The following is a 13,826-nucleotide window of genomic DNA, read 5'->3' on the forward strand; positions in this document are numbered from 1 at the left end:
CCGAGTGTTAGACAAAAGTCCGGTTTCGGGCCCTGGAAGGGGTCCCCCTTCCTGCAACAGTTCCTGAACTTTAGCAGCATCAGAATCACCTGGAGGGTGTGAAAAAAGACCTTCCTGAGCCCCACCCACGAATCTGTGATGCAGGAGGTCTGTGGTAGGACCTGAGAATTAAGATTTCTAAGAAGTTCTCAGGCGGTGCTGATGCTGCCAACCTGGGGACCACACTGAGAACCACGGCTCTGGAACCATGGGAGCACTCTGAGCTGCTTGTAAGGTGATGCACGGATGATGATTATTATCTTAAAGTTATTTGTACGTTAATGAGTGTTAGAAAAATATAACCAGCATGTCAAACTAGCTATATTTTTAATAACTTTTATTTATTTATTTATTTATTGGCTGTTCAGGGTCTTTGTCACTGGACAGGCTTTTTCTCTAGTTTCAGGGAGCAGGCCCTACGTTCTAGTTGTGGTGCTCAGCTTCTCATCGCAGTGGCTCCTCTTGCTGCGGAGCACGGACTCTAGGGCATGTGGGCTTCAGTAGCTGAGGCTCGTGGGCTCAGTAGTTGCGGGTCCCAGGTTCTAGAGCTCAGGCTCAATAGTTATGACAGGATTTGTTGCTCCGAGGCATGTGGGATCTTCCTGGATCAGAGATTACACCTGTGTCTCCTGCGTTGGCAGTCAGATTCTTTACCACTGAATCACCAGGTAGGTCCTACCTAGTTATATTTTTAAGTAAAAATAAATTGATTTAAGGATATATTTATACATCTATGTCATATGAAGATTGGCAAAGAAGGTGAAAACAAAGAGTGGTTGAAGTCTGGGCAATACTGATGCAGGGAAGGGCAGAGAACAAGGATTCAGACAGGCCTGCAGTCCAACGCCAGATCTGCTGCAGGATGGAAACCACAACCTCTCAGCCGCTGCATTTATCAAAAGGGATCTTTTCTTATTTCTTTTTCTGTCTGGTTTATTTTACTTAGCATAATGTTCTCCAGGTTCATCCATGTTGTTACTAATGACAGGTATTCCTTCTTTCTCAAGGTTTAATGATACATTTCATTTCATTTATATACACTACACCTCCTTTTCCATTGATCTTGGTGGTGTTTGGTCGCTAAGTTGTTTCTGACTCATTGCAACTTCATAGACCATACACTGTAGCCCACCAGGCTCCTCTGTCCATGGGATTTCCCAGGCAAGAATACTGGTGTGGGTTGCCATTTCCTTCTCCTGGGGATCTCTCCCGATCCAGGGATTGAACCCATGTTCAATCCTGCAATGGCAGGTGGATTTGTTTTACCACTGAGCCACTTGGGAAGCCCTTTCCATTGATCTATTGATAGTCAAATGGCATCTTTAGGTTTCCCAGGACTAGTGAGGATGGAGTTACTCCCTCCCTCTCTCCTTCCCATCCTTCCTAAGGAGGCAGACACAACTCCCACCTTTAGGCTGCTAACAGTCTACGAGACACACTCTGTCTGTCATCTTTAAAAGCTTAAAGATCGTAGAAATTGTTACAGTCCTGATTCCCCATCCTAAGACAAAAGCCAAAGCCCTCCCTCCCTCTGGCTGCAGCCCAGGACTCTGGAAGGAGCAATAAGCCCAGCCTAGGGGGCGAGTGGAGGGCCACACGGGCATCCCCTCCTGGATAGGCAGACCAGCCTCCCTCTGCTCCACAGTCCTTCCCTTTGGGGCAGCCGTTCTGTTCCTAATCACACTGCTTCAGGTTAATAACACAGCTGCTTGGTGACTTCTGAGCCCAAACCCACGTGAGAGGGCAGGACCCAGGCCTGGCCCAGAAAATTCACCCAGGACAGAATCCACATTCATTTTTTTAGAGCAACAAGGCTGACTTCATGAGCCTGCTGTCAGTGCTAGTAGGGCAGCAGGAAAGAAAAAAATATGACTTCATGAGACAGGAAACCCAATATTCTTGGGACTATCTGCAAGAAGAAACCACAATGGGGGGCGGAGGGCTGTTGCGGGGGGGGCACTTCAAGGAACTCAGACCAAATCCAACTGGGGAGAGGTGGTCTTTTAAGCCAACCCCCTGGGTTCATGCTTTTGGCTGAGGCCTCCAGACTCCAAGTGGGGTTCCCGTCCTGCCCCCAATTCCACGGGGCTTTCTGCTCTCTGCCCTCCTTGTTTTAATGATCTCAGACAGACATAAAAACAGCTGAGCTCAGCACAGGCGACTGAGACAGGAACGTTGCCTCAGGGTCCCCCAGGACCCCAGCTGGGTACCATGCCGCCCTTGGCTCCATTTTGACGGGATAAAGTGAACTCATTTATTCGGTTGTTTTAAGTGAGCTCACACCAGGCAGTGCCAGAGAACGGAGGAGACATAAATCTCTCCTGGCTCACGGAGTCACTGCCAAACACCTTGGATAAAACTCTCTGCCTGTTTGAGACAGTTTTCCCCCCTTTTAGAAATGAGGAGGGAAAAAGTACTAAAAATCGAAGGGAGTCGGAGGAGGGTGTTAGCAGATTCTGGGAATGACAAACTTGTCAACGCTTTTGCCTAATAAAAATTCTTCCAGTCACAAAAGCAAACTTTTAACTCAGAGATTTTCCTGAGCGGGCTTTCGGGGGTGGGGAGTAGGGTGGAAGGTGTTGCTGGTCATCTGGCTGGGGAACGGGTTAACCCTAAAGGGGGAAGCAGGGGTTTTCTTACATCCTTCAAGGCTGTGTCTGCGCCAGAGGTGGGCGGCTGGTCACGCTTCACCCTCAGTGCTGTGGGTACAGCCTCAAATGTTTCTAAACTAGAGCAAAGTCAGGCAGGCTGTTGGAAAACATTTTGAAAACTCCCCAACCAGAGAGCAACCTTACCTCCAGGGGTGTAGTCACTCAGGGAGAGGACAATGAGTGATGTGGCCTGGCCAAGCCCCAGTCGCCTCGCAACCAACCACTGCTTCTGCTTTTCCTGCACCGAGAGAGGTCCTTAGAGTTTGTAGTCTTTGCAAACACTTAAAGCAACAAACACATAATTGAAAGTCACCCACAACCTCACCAGCCCTATGATGCAGGTGTCCTCAACCTTTTTGGCACCAAGGACTTGTTTTGTGAGAAGACAGTTTTTCCACAGTGGAGGGGATAGTTTCAGGATGATTCAAGTGCATTACATTTATTTGCTCTTTATTCCTATTATTATTACATCAGCTCCAATTCAGATCATCAGGCATTAGATCCCAGAGGCTGGGGACCCCTGCTATAATGTATCCAACTGTTTTGTTTCCACATTTCTTGTCTACACACTAACTTTTAAAGCATCATTGTGACTAAGACTCCAGGCAAACCTCCTGTCCACTGCTGCTGCTGCTGTCACTTCAGTCGTGTCTGACTCTGTGTGACCCCATAGACGGCAGCCCACCAGGCTCCCCTGTCCCTGGGATTCTCCAGACAAGAACACTGGAGTGGGTTGCCATTTCCTTCTCCAGTGCATGAAAGTGAAAAGTGAAAGTGAAGTAGCTCAGTCGTGTTCGATCTTCAGCGACCCCATGGACTGCAGCCTTCCAGGCTCCTCCGTCCATGGGATTTTCAAGGCAAGAGTACTGGAGTGGGGTGCCATTTCCTTCTCCACTACCTCTCCTTTTTTAGCAAAGAAGTCTCACCTAGATCGGTGTTCTAGAATTTCACTATTCAGAATGTGCTCTGCAGACAAAGGGCATCATAGCCACCCAGACCTGGGATCTCAGGGCCCCAGCTTAACATGCCCCTTGGTGGTTTCGCTTACACTCATGGCTGGGACAGGGGACTCTGAACACATAGGCATGGTCTAAACTCTTCTATAAACTGGGACGATGCCATTCCTTCCTTCCCTGCTCTTCCTGTAGGAATGGGGCACGAGTGAGCAGCAGGCACTGGTCTGGTGCAGCATGGTGCAGGATGGGTTAAAAGGGTACCTTCTAGCCCCACCATGTCTTACCCCTCATGAAGCAGAGATGAGAAGGATTTCAGAGCTGGAGGGGACCTTGGGGGATGGGACTAGAAACCAGGTCTCTTGACCCCTCCAGACATGTCACTGTCTCTCACCTGGACTCCCTCAGGCAGACAAGTCAGCAGGTGGGCGTGCCCGGCCCAACCTGGGAACACTCAAAAGACTCCTCACTTCCCCACCCTTGGTGGTCACAGCCTCCTGGGCAGCCGATGCTTGTCCATCCCCTTGTGTCTTGGCTCCAGGTGTGCTTCCTGACCTTTTTGAGACAGGAAAGATCTACCTTACAGTTCAATATTGTAAAGAAATCAGTTCTCCACCAATTAATGTATGATTGAGTAAATAAATTATTACTGCCAAGTGGGTACAGATAAAAATTAAGAGGGTTTTTGAAAGTTGAGGACATGGATCTAAAATTACTCATGAAGAATAAAACTGGTAATGATATTTTTTTTTAAAAAAGATGAGAATTAAGATAGCAAAAGGAGGAACAAGTCCTAGAGCAGGGTCAACATTCTAGAACCAGCAGACAAAATCCATACAACTATTGAATTATTTCACTACGAAAATGAGATAGTTCTGTATGTAAAAGCCATAGTACAAATAAAAAGGGCAAACTAGAAAAGCATATGTTCAGTAAAAAGTTAACCTCTTTATTTGGAAAAACCAAGTCACCCAGGTATTTCACAGACTTAATAAGGACAACATTAAGATCTCATAAGCTAAATGGGCAAAGGACATCAGAGATGTTTTTCAAACAGTGAACCGCATGCCAAAAAAAATTTTTTTTAAAAAGGAATTTTGTATTAAAAGAAATGTAAACCAGAAAAAGTTACCAAGCAATTTTGAAATGAAAATGGGTAGGTAAGGTGAAGTGAGTGAGACTAATATAAACATCTCTAATTCTAAGAAATAATTCAAAATAATGGGCAAGAAGATTTGCTGCAGCTTTTTTTTTTTTTTGGCCTTGTGCATGGCTTGCAGGATCTTAGTTTCCCAGTTCAGTTCAGTTCAGTCGCTCAGTTGTGTCCAACTCTTTGTCACCCCATGAACCGCAGCACACCAGGCCTCCCTGTCCATCACCAACTCCCGGAGTCCACCCAAACCCATGTCCATCGAGGCGATGATACCATCCAATCATCTCATCCTCTGTCATCCCCATCTCCTCCTGCCCTCAATCTTTCCCAGCATCAAGGTCTTTTCCAATGAGTCAGCTCTTCATATCAGGTGGCCAAAGATTGGAGTTTCAGCTTCAACAACAGTCCTTCCAATGAATACCCAGGACTGATCTCCTTTAGGATGGACTGGTTGGATCTCCTTGCAGTCCCAGGGACTCTCAAGAGTCTTCTCCAACACCACAGTTCAAAAGCATCAATTCTTCGGCACTCAGCTTTCTTTATACTCCAACACTCACATCCATACATGACCACTGGAAAAACCATAGCCTTGACTAGACAGACCTTTGTTGGCAAAGTACTGTCTCTGCTTTTGAATATGCTATCTAGGTTAGTCATAACTTTCCTTCTAAGGAGTAAGTGTCTTTTAATTTCATTGCTGCAATCACCATCTGCAGTGATTTTGGAGCCCAGAAAAATAAAGTCTGACACTGTTTCCATTGTTTTCCCATCTGTCTGCCATGAAGTAATGCAGATGCCATGATCTTTGTTTTCTGAATGTTGAGCTTTAAGCCAACTTTTTCATTCTCCTCTTTCACTTTCATCAAGAGGCTCTTTAGTTCTTCTTCACTTTCTGCCATAAGGGTGGTGTCATCTGCATATCTAAGGTTATTGATATTTCTCCCAGAAATCTTGATTCCAGCTTGTGCTTCTTCCAGCCCAGTGTTTCTTATGATGTACTCTGCATGTAAGTTAAATAAGCCGGGTGACAATATACAGCCTTGACGTACTCCTTTTCCTATTTGGAACCAGTCTGTTGTTCCATGTCCAGTTCCAACTGTTGCTTCCTGACCTGTATACAGGTTTCTCAAGAGGTAGGTCAGGTGGTCTGCTATGCCCATCTCTTTCAGAATTTTCCAGTTTATTGTGATCCACACAGTCAAAGGCTTTGGCATAGTCAATAAAGCAGAAATAGATGTTTTTCTGGAACTCTCTTGCTTTTTCCATGATCCAGAGGATGTTGGCAATTTTATCTCTGGTTCCTCTGCCTTTTCTAAAACCAGCTTGAACATCTGGAAGTTCACGGTTCACGTATTGCTGAAGCCTGGCTTGGAGAATTTTGAGCATTACTTTACTAGCTTGTGAGATGAGTGCAATTGTGCGGTAGTTTGAGCATTCCTTGGCATTGCCTTTCTTTGGGATTGGAATGAAAACTGACCTTTTCCAGTCCTGTGGCCACTGCTGAGTTTTCCAAATTTGCTGGCATATTGAGTGCAGCACTTTCATAGCATCATCTTTCAGGATTTGAAAGAGTTCAACTGGAATTTCATCACCTCCTTTAGCTTTGTTCATAGTGATGCTTTCTAAGGCCCACTTGACTTCACATTCCAGGATGTCTGGCTCTAGGTCAGTGATCACACCATCGTGATTATCTGGGTTGTGAAGCTCTTTTTTGTACAGTTCTTCTGTGTATTCTTGCCACCTCTTCTTAATATCTTCTGCTTTTGTTAGGTCCCTACCATTTCTGTCCTTTAATGAGCCCATCTTTGCATGAAATATTCCCTTGGTATCTCTAATTTTCTTAAAGAGATCTCTAGTCTTTCCCATTCTATTGTTTTCCTCTATTTCTTTGCATTGATCGCTGAGGAAGGCTTTCTTATCTCTCCTTGCTATTCTTTGGAACTCTTCATTCAAAGGGGTATATCTTTCCTTTTCTCCTTTGCTTTTCGCTTCCCTTATTTTCACAGCTATTTGTAAGGCCTCCTCAGACAGCCGTTTTACTTTTTTGCATTTCTTTTTCTTGGGGATGGTCTTAATTCCTGTCTCCTGTACAATGTCATGAACCTCCATCCATAGTTCATCAGGCACTCTGTCTATCAGATCTAGTCCCTTAAATCTATTTCTCACTTCCACTGTATAGTCATAAGGGATTTGATTTAGGTCATACCTGAATGGTCTAGTGGTTTTCTCCACTTTCTTCAATTTCAGTCTGAATTTGGCAATAAGGAGTTCATGATCCGAGCCACAGTCAGCTCCCGGTCTTGTTTTTGCTGACTGTATAGAGCTTCTCCATCTTTGGCTGCAAAGAATATAATCAATCTGATTTCAGTGTCGACCATCTGGTGATGTCCATGAGTAGAGTCTTCTCTTGTGTTGTTGGAAGAGGGTGTTTGCTATGACCAGTTTGTTCTCTTGACAAAACTCTGTTAGCCTCTGCCCTGCTTCATTCTAAGGCCTGTACTCTAAGGCCAAATTTGTCTGTTACTCCAGGTGTTTCTTGACTTCCTACTTTTGCATTCCAGTCCCCTATAATGAAAAGGATATCTTTTTTGGGTGTTAGTTCTAGAAGGTCTTGTAGGTCTTCATAGAAGTGTTCAACTTCAGCTTCTTCAGCATTACTGGTTGGGGCGTAGAGTTGGATTACTGTGATATTGAATGGTTTGCCTTGGAAACAAACAGAGATCATTCTGTAATTTTTGAGATTGCATCCAAGTACTGCATTTTGGACTCTTTTGTTGACCATGATGGCTACTCCATTTCTTCTAAGGGATTCCTGCCCACAGTAGTAGATATAATGGTCATCTGAGTTAAATTCACCCATTCCAGTCCACTTTAGTTCACTGATTCCTAGAAAGTTGACGTTCACTCTTGCCATCTCCTGTTTGACCACTTCCAATTTGCCTTGATTCATGGACCTAACATTCCAGGTTCCTATGCAATATTGCTCTTTACAGCATTGAATATTGCTTCCATCACCAGTCCCATTCACAACTGGGTGTTGTTTTTGCTTTGGCTCCATCCCTTCATTCTTTCTGTAGTTATTTCTCCACTGATCTCCAGTAGGATATTGGGCACTTACTGACCTGGGGAGTTAGTTTCCCAACCAGGGATCAAACCTGAGCTCTCATCAGTGAAAGTTGGAATCCTAACCACTGGACCACCAGGGGATTTCTGGCATTATTTATAATGTTGAAAAACTGGACAACCACATAAATGTTCAACCAGGATAGTAGTATGCATTGTGTTATATTTACCTGATAGGATAATCTAATCAATCAGTGTTATTATAATAATTCAAAGACTATGTAGTAACATGAAAAAAACACTTTAATGTTTCAAATCAGTTCAGTTCAGTCGTTCAGTCGCATCCGACTCTTTGTGACCCCATGAACCGCAGTACGCCAGGCCTCCCTGTCCATCACCAACTCCCAGAGTCCACCCAAACCCATGTCCATTGAGTCAGTGATGCCATCCAACCATCTCATCCTCTGTCGTCCCCTTCTCCTCCTGCCTTCAATCTTTCCCAGCGTCAGGGTCTTTCCCAATGAGTCAGCTCTTCGCATCAGGTGGCGAAAGTATTGGAGTTTCATCTTCAATATCAGTCATTCCAATGAATGTTTCAAATAAAAGGACACAATACCATCTATGCACTACAATCAACCGGAGTCATAGTAAGATGAAAAGGACCATTTCCAGACAGTAGGTGTTGTAATAATTTTGATAATTATCCCCATCACTTTTGTTTGCTGTTTTATTGCTTTTATTGTGTTAGTCACTCAGTTGTGTTCAACTCTTGCGACCCCATGGACTGCAGACTGCCAGGCTTCTCTGTCCATGGAATTCTCCAGGCAAGAATACTGGAGTGGGTTGCCATTTCCTTCTCTGTTTGCTTTTATAATGTAAATATTAAATAAAAATCATCCACATTCTGCATGTGAAGTGAAGTTGCTCAGTCATGTCCAACTCTTTGCGACCCCATGGACAGTAGCCTACCAGGCTCCTCTGTCCATGGGATTTTCCAGGCAATAGTACTAGAGTGGATTGCCATTTCCTTCTCCAGGGGATATTCCCAACCCAGGGATTGAACCCAGGTATCCTGCATTGTAGACAGACGCTTTACCATCTGAGCCACCAGGGAAGTCCTCACATTCTGCATAAACTGATGAAAATAGGTATAATGGTTACACAGGGAAGATGGTTACACAGGGAAGTTGGCACATCTGATAATTAAGGCAGATAAGAGTTATTCACTCCAGGGACTTCCCTGGTGGTCCAGAGACTAAGACTCCATGATCCCAATGCCCAGGGGGCCCAGGTTCAACCCCTGGTGGGGGAACTCGATCCCATATGTAGCAACTAAAGATCTTGTGTGCCACAGCTAAGACCTGGTGCAGCCAAATAAGTAAATGCATTTTAAAAGGAAAAGTTAGCCACTCCGTTTTCTTTTCGCTTGTGGGAAACAATCTTCCTCTGTACGAAGCTCCCATAGCTCATACTCTCCTGTGTGTGTGTGTGTGTGTGTGTGTGTGTGTGTGTGTGTGTGTGTAGGTCTGCTGTGTGGGGTCATGGAAACTTAGCGTTTTTTTAAATGGGTGGAGTCTCAGAGATCATTTTATTTCTGAGTCCCAGCTAATTCAAGAACCAGAACTACAGTGTCCATTGCAAATAAGTGTAATGGATGCTTCTGAATGATTGAATATTCCCTCAAGTGGGGAGCTCACCACCTCGCAGAGCAGCCTGATTAGGCTTTGCCTTCTCAGCCACACCCAAGGCTGCTGTGCAGAAACACACCTCCAATCCTCACACAATGCGGGGCTCCCTTGTCAATCGCTTCCTTCCACTGAGATTTCAAGTCACAAATCACAAACTAAGGGACTGAGTGAGACTGCATCACCTTCCTAACAAAAGGAAAACCAACACAAAATAAGAGACGATCCCCATTCATGTCAAATGTATAGTAGAAATGGGAATGTAGAAACCCACGGCTATTCTACTGAAGAGAAAAAAAAAGTTATTAGAAAGAAATGAATCCCTAAAGTGCAGCAGATAGTTGCCTATGCTTCTCCCTAAAAATTAAGACATTTTTTTTTCTTTCTTTGTTTTGGTCGTGCTGTGCAGCATGTGGGATCTTAGTTCCCCGACCAGGGATCAAACTTGTGCCCCCTGCAATGGAAGCTCAGCGGAGTCTTAACCACCAGACAGCCAGGGAGGTCCTGAAACAAAAGACTTTCAGATCTATAAAGACTCTCATTTAGAAAATCCTTTCAGTTGTTCTGAATACCAGACGGGGAAGGCCATCTTTTCCGTGCTCGTCTTTTGCATTATCCTAGTGCTTCTGGTTGAGTCTAAGCTCAGCACCAGAAGCACAAGGCTGATGAGCGGAGAGGGAGGGCTGGCAGCCCCACGTGGGCAGTGGAGCTCTGCCCTGGGTTTGCAGACACACGAGTGCTTCTCTTAACCAGGAATCGTCCCACTTCACATGTATTTTGTGAGAAGAGTTCAGAAGTTTCATGTTTAAAGGCGGGGTGGAAGACCACATTAGAAAGAGATAATGATGCCTCTGTGTGTGTCAGTCGCTCAGTTGTGTCTGACTTTGTGCAACTCCATGGACTGTAGCCCACCAGGCTCCTCTGACTGTGGAATTTTCCAGGCAAGAATACTGGAGTGGGTAGCCACTTCCTCCTCCAGGGGATCTTCCTGACCTAGAGATTGAACCCATGTCTCCTGAACGGTAGGCAGATTCTTTACCATCTGAGCCACCAGGAAAGCCTACCGTCCTCCACCCCAAATTCATGTGTTGAAACTTTGCCTGCCTCTTGCCCCACCATGTGATGGTGTTTGCAGGTGAGGCTTTGGGGAGGTAATTAGGTAATGAAGGGGGCCCCTATGGTGGGACAGTGGGATTAGAGATGCCAGGTAGAAGCCATGTCCCTTTCTCTCGGCCACGTGAGGACACTGTGAGAAGCCAGACCAGTCTGCACTTCACCAGAAGCCAACCCTGCCAGACCTTGATCTCAAATTTCCCGGCCTCCAGAAATATAAGGAAATACATTTCTGTTGTTAAGCCCCCCAGTCTATGTGGTGTTTCTTGTTTTTTTTTTTTTTAATAGCTCGTTTAAAAAAAATTCTTTTAATTGGAGGATAATTACAACATTGTGATGGCTTTTGTCATACAGCAACATTAACCGACCATAGATATACATGCGTCCCCTCCCTCCTGAACCCCCCCATTTCCCTCCCCACCCCATCCCTCCAGGTTGACAAAGAACGCTGGCTTTGGACGCCCTACCTCCTACATCAAACTCCCGCTGGCTATCTATTTTCCATATGGTAATGTATATGTTTGAATGCTAGTCTCTCAAATCATCCCACCCTTTCCTCCCACTGAGTCCCAAAGTCTGTTCTGTCTGTATCTCCTTTGCTGCCCCGCACGTAGGATCGCATCATCTTTCTAGATTCCCTATGTATGTGTTAATGTATGACGTTTGTCTTCCTTTTTCTGACTTGGTTCACTCTGTGTGGCATTCTGTCACAGCAGCCCGAGCTCACTGAGACACGAAGCAGGAAGGGAAATGGGTGAAGAGGGCGGTGTCTCTGACAGTGGTCCGGCTGCCCCATCCCTCCTTAGAGAGCCCGGGAGAACAAAAAGGAGAATGTTGGCCTGAGGAGGGAGCCGCACCACGGGGGAGGAGCAGTCAGCGGAGGGGAGGGAGGAGTGGGAGCCCCAAGTCTTCTCTCAGCCTGTGAGTAAAAGGCTGGGCTGAGTTTTGTAGGAGTCCTTCCCAAGGGTGAGAGCTGGTGCTCCCCACTGCATAGTGCAAGGCTGGGGTTTTTCTTCGTCTGCGGGTTAGCATGTCATGAGGGTCTTCAGTATACAAGCTGACTCCCTGAAGTGGTGGAGGGTGGAATAGGGGGAGGAGCTAAGAGGACCCAACTCTTCTGTTGTTCCTGGGGGCAACTACTGTGGCCTCTGGACCAGTCTGCAGGGCTGTCTGTTTGGTAGCAGCAAGGGCCCTGAGCTCAGAGGGTGAAGACGAGCAGGCCCATGGGGAGCCCCTTGCCCTGGACCCCACTGTAGCATCTGTGCCTGCAGTTGTTCTAAATCTGGGTCCTCTAGCTGACCTGTCCCCGTCCCCCCCTCACCCCACGCCTTGAGTCCAGGGGAAGGAGGCTGAGCCTCTCAGGGAACCAAAAGCCGAGACGAGGCTGGACACTGGCTCCTCTCCCAGGATCTTGTCTGGAAAGGTACCATACATCTCCCCAGCAACACTCCAGACTTTCCACCATTGACGACATGTGTGGAGGTGGCCAGAGCTCTCCTGGGGCCTGAGCTCTGCTGGGAGCATCAACACTTTCTCAAGGGCAAAAGCCATCGCATCTCCTGGGAAGGGCTGTCAGACATCCTACCAGACCAGGACCCACGCATTCGCCTTTCCTGTCACTCATGGTCGCCTCTGATCCAGCACCTAACGTCCAGGACCTGTGCCCCCCGCGGCGAGGTGTTCACTCACGGCTCCCACTGGAAATCATAACCCTGCTGTACGTAATCGGGAATTTCAATATGCTCATGGTCTGAAGCTGGCCAAGATAAACCAAATGGGTCTGGTTTAGTATCTGGTGCCAAGTAATACACAGCTGATTAACCCAGCTCCCAGATGCGCTGGAATCATCTGGCCATTCCCAGCTTCTCCATGGACTCTTTCTCTCAGGCAGGCATCCACGGAGGGAGACGATCTGGCCCGGCCAGGCACGAGGACGCGGAGACTGCTGGCAGTTCTGAGCAGGGTGCTGCTCCCCCGAGACAAGCCTTGGGAATGTTGACTTGCCAAACCGGACAATCAGTGTGCAGACAGCTGAGATGTACACAGAACGGGGATGGCTTTGTTCCTCCTCGGTAGCGAGACAAAGGGAAGTGCGGAGAGGGGCAAAGGGGGAGGAGAAGGATGCACCCTATGTGCAGACGCCATGGGAACAGCTGCCAAATGGAAGATGTTTGCCAGGGTAACTGGTAGAGATTCCATTAGAGATCGGATCCGGAAGAGCAAGTGGTAGAGTCTTGTTTAGGAGACCCCAGTGCTCAGCTGACTGTGATGCAAAATCCAATTCAATTCTCAAATAGTGAGAGAGGTCTAGGGATCCTGATACACTTCCTATGGTTTTTCATCTTGTGCTACAGGACTGGGGTTCAAAACTAAGATGGCAAACATCAGGGAAGGACGTTAGTGAATGAAGAAATGGCAAGAGAATATTTACGCAACAGAACAAGTATTCACAGAGTACGTATTAGGCTCTGGGGGCTGGGTACCGCGTAGACAAGCTGATTTGTCCCAGAGAGGAAGGCAGACATGTAAACGGGGAACACGCATGGACCTTCAGAGGCAGAAGCTCCACGTTTTACAGATTCTGTCCCTGGGACTTGTCTTTGCCTTGCCATCTCCTCCCTAACACGGTGGTCTTAAGGACCTGTGGCTTTACCTGTTCTCGGCTACGACAGGTAACTGTGTTTCTGGGCTCTACCCTAAGACAGTCTGGACTTCTGTGTACAGTATGGGGAAGAAATCTGTATTTTTCTCCCAAGTTCTCCAGGTAATTCTCATGATGAACTGGATCTGGACCTGTCAGGTAACAGCAAGGTGGTACCAAGTACCTGAGGCATCTTGCAGCCCATGTCCTCTCGGTAAAAGGAAATGCAGTGTCTGCTCCTCTGGGAAGCTGGCCCCATGGTACTGGGGGTCCCTCCTCTGTGCCCCTTATTTAAGCAAACACCATTATTAAAACAAAGCTTGCTAATTCGGAGTCTCAGCCGTGAGGCTCTGAATTCGGAAATGACTGGTACATCTGACTCATCTCTCCTCCTCGGTGTGTAGCCTACAGGATGCACAATAAATACCTGTTGGAGGATGAGGATGTCGGGTAAATTTCATCTGTGTCTGAGCCCTGCCCACGGGAATAAAACATTGGCAGGCAACATGCGCGTGGAATACCAGAAGA

At 46.6% G+C, this 13,826-nt stretch overlaps 1 long non-coding RNA gene across 1 annotated transcript; it reads right to left on the bottom strand.

Moving 5' to 3' along the window:
• Nucleotides 1–359: 359 nt before the first annotated feature.
• On the bottom strand, nt 360–2,929 carry LOC147342246 (uncharacterized). The gene is made up of 2 exons (XR_015157730.1): nt 2,835–2,929; nt 360–718 (listed from the first exon to the last, which is right to left on the bottom strand). It is a non-coding gene; the product is annotated as an uncharacterized LOC147342246 (long non-coding RNA).
• Between the last annotated feature and the right edge of the window lie 10,897 nt (nt 2,930–13,826).

The sequence above is a fragment of the Bos grunniens genome, chromosome 29 (genome assembly GCF_055505025.1).
Source record: "Bos grunniens cultivar Pamir isolate PY7600 chromosome 29, Bosgru_T2T1.0, whole genome shotgun sequence".
Lineage (NCBI taxonomy): Eukaryota > Metazoa > Chordata > Mammalia > Artiodactyla > Bovidae > Bos > Bos grunniens.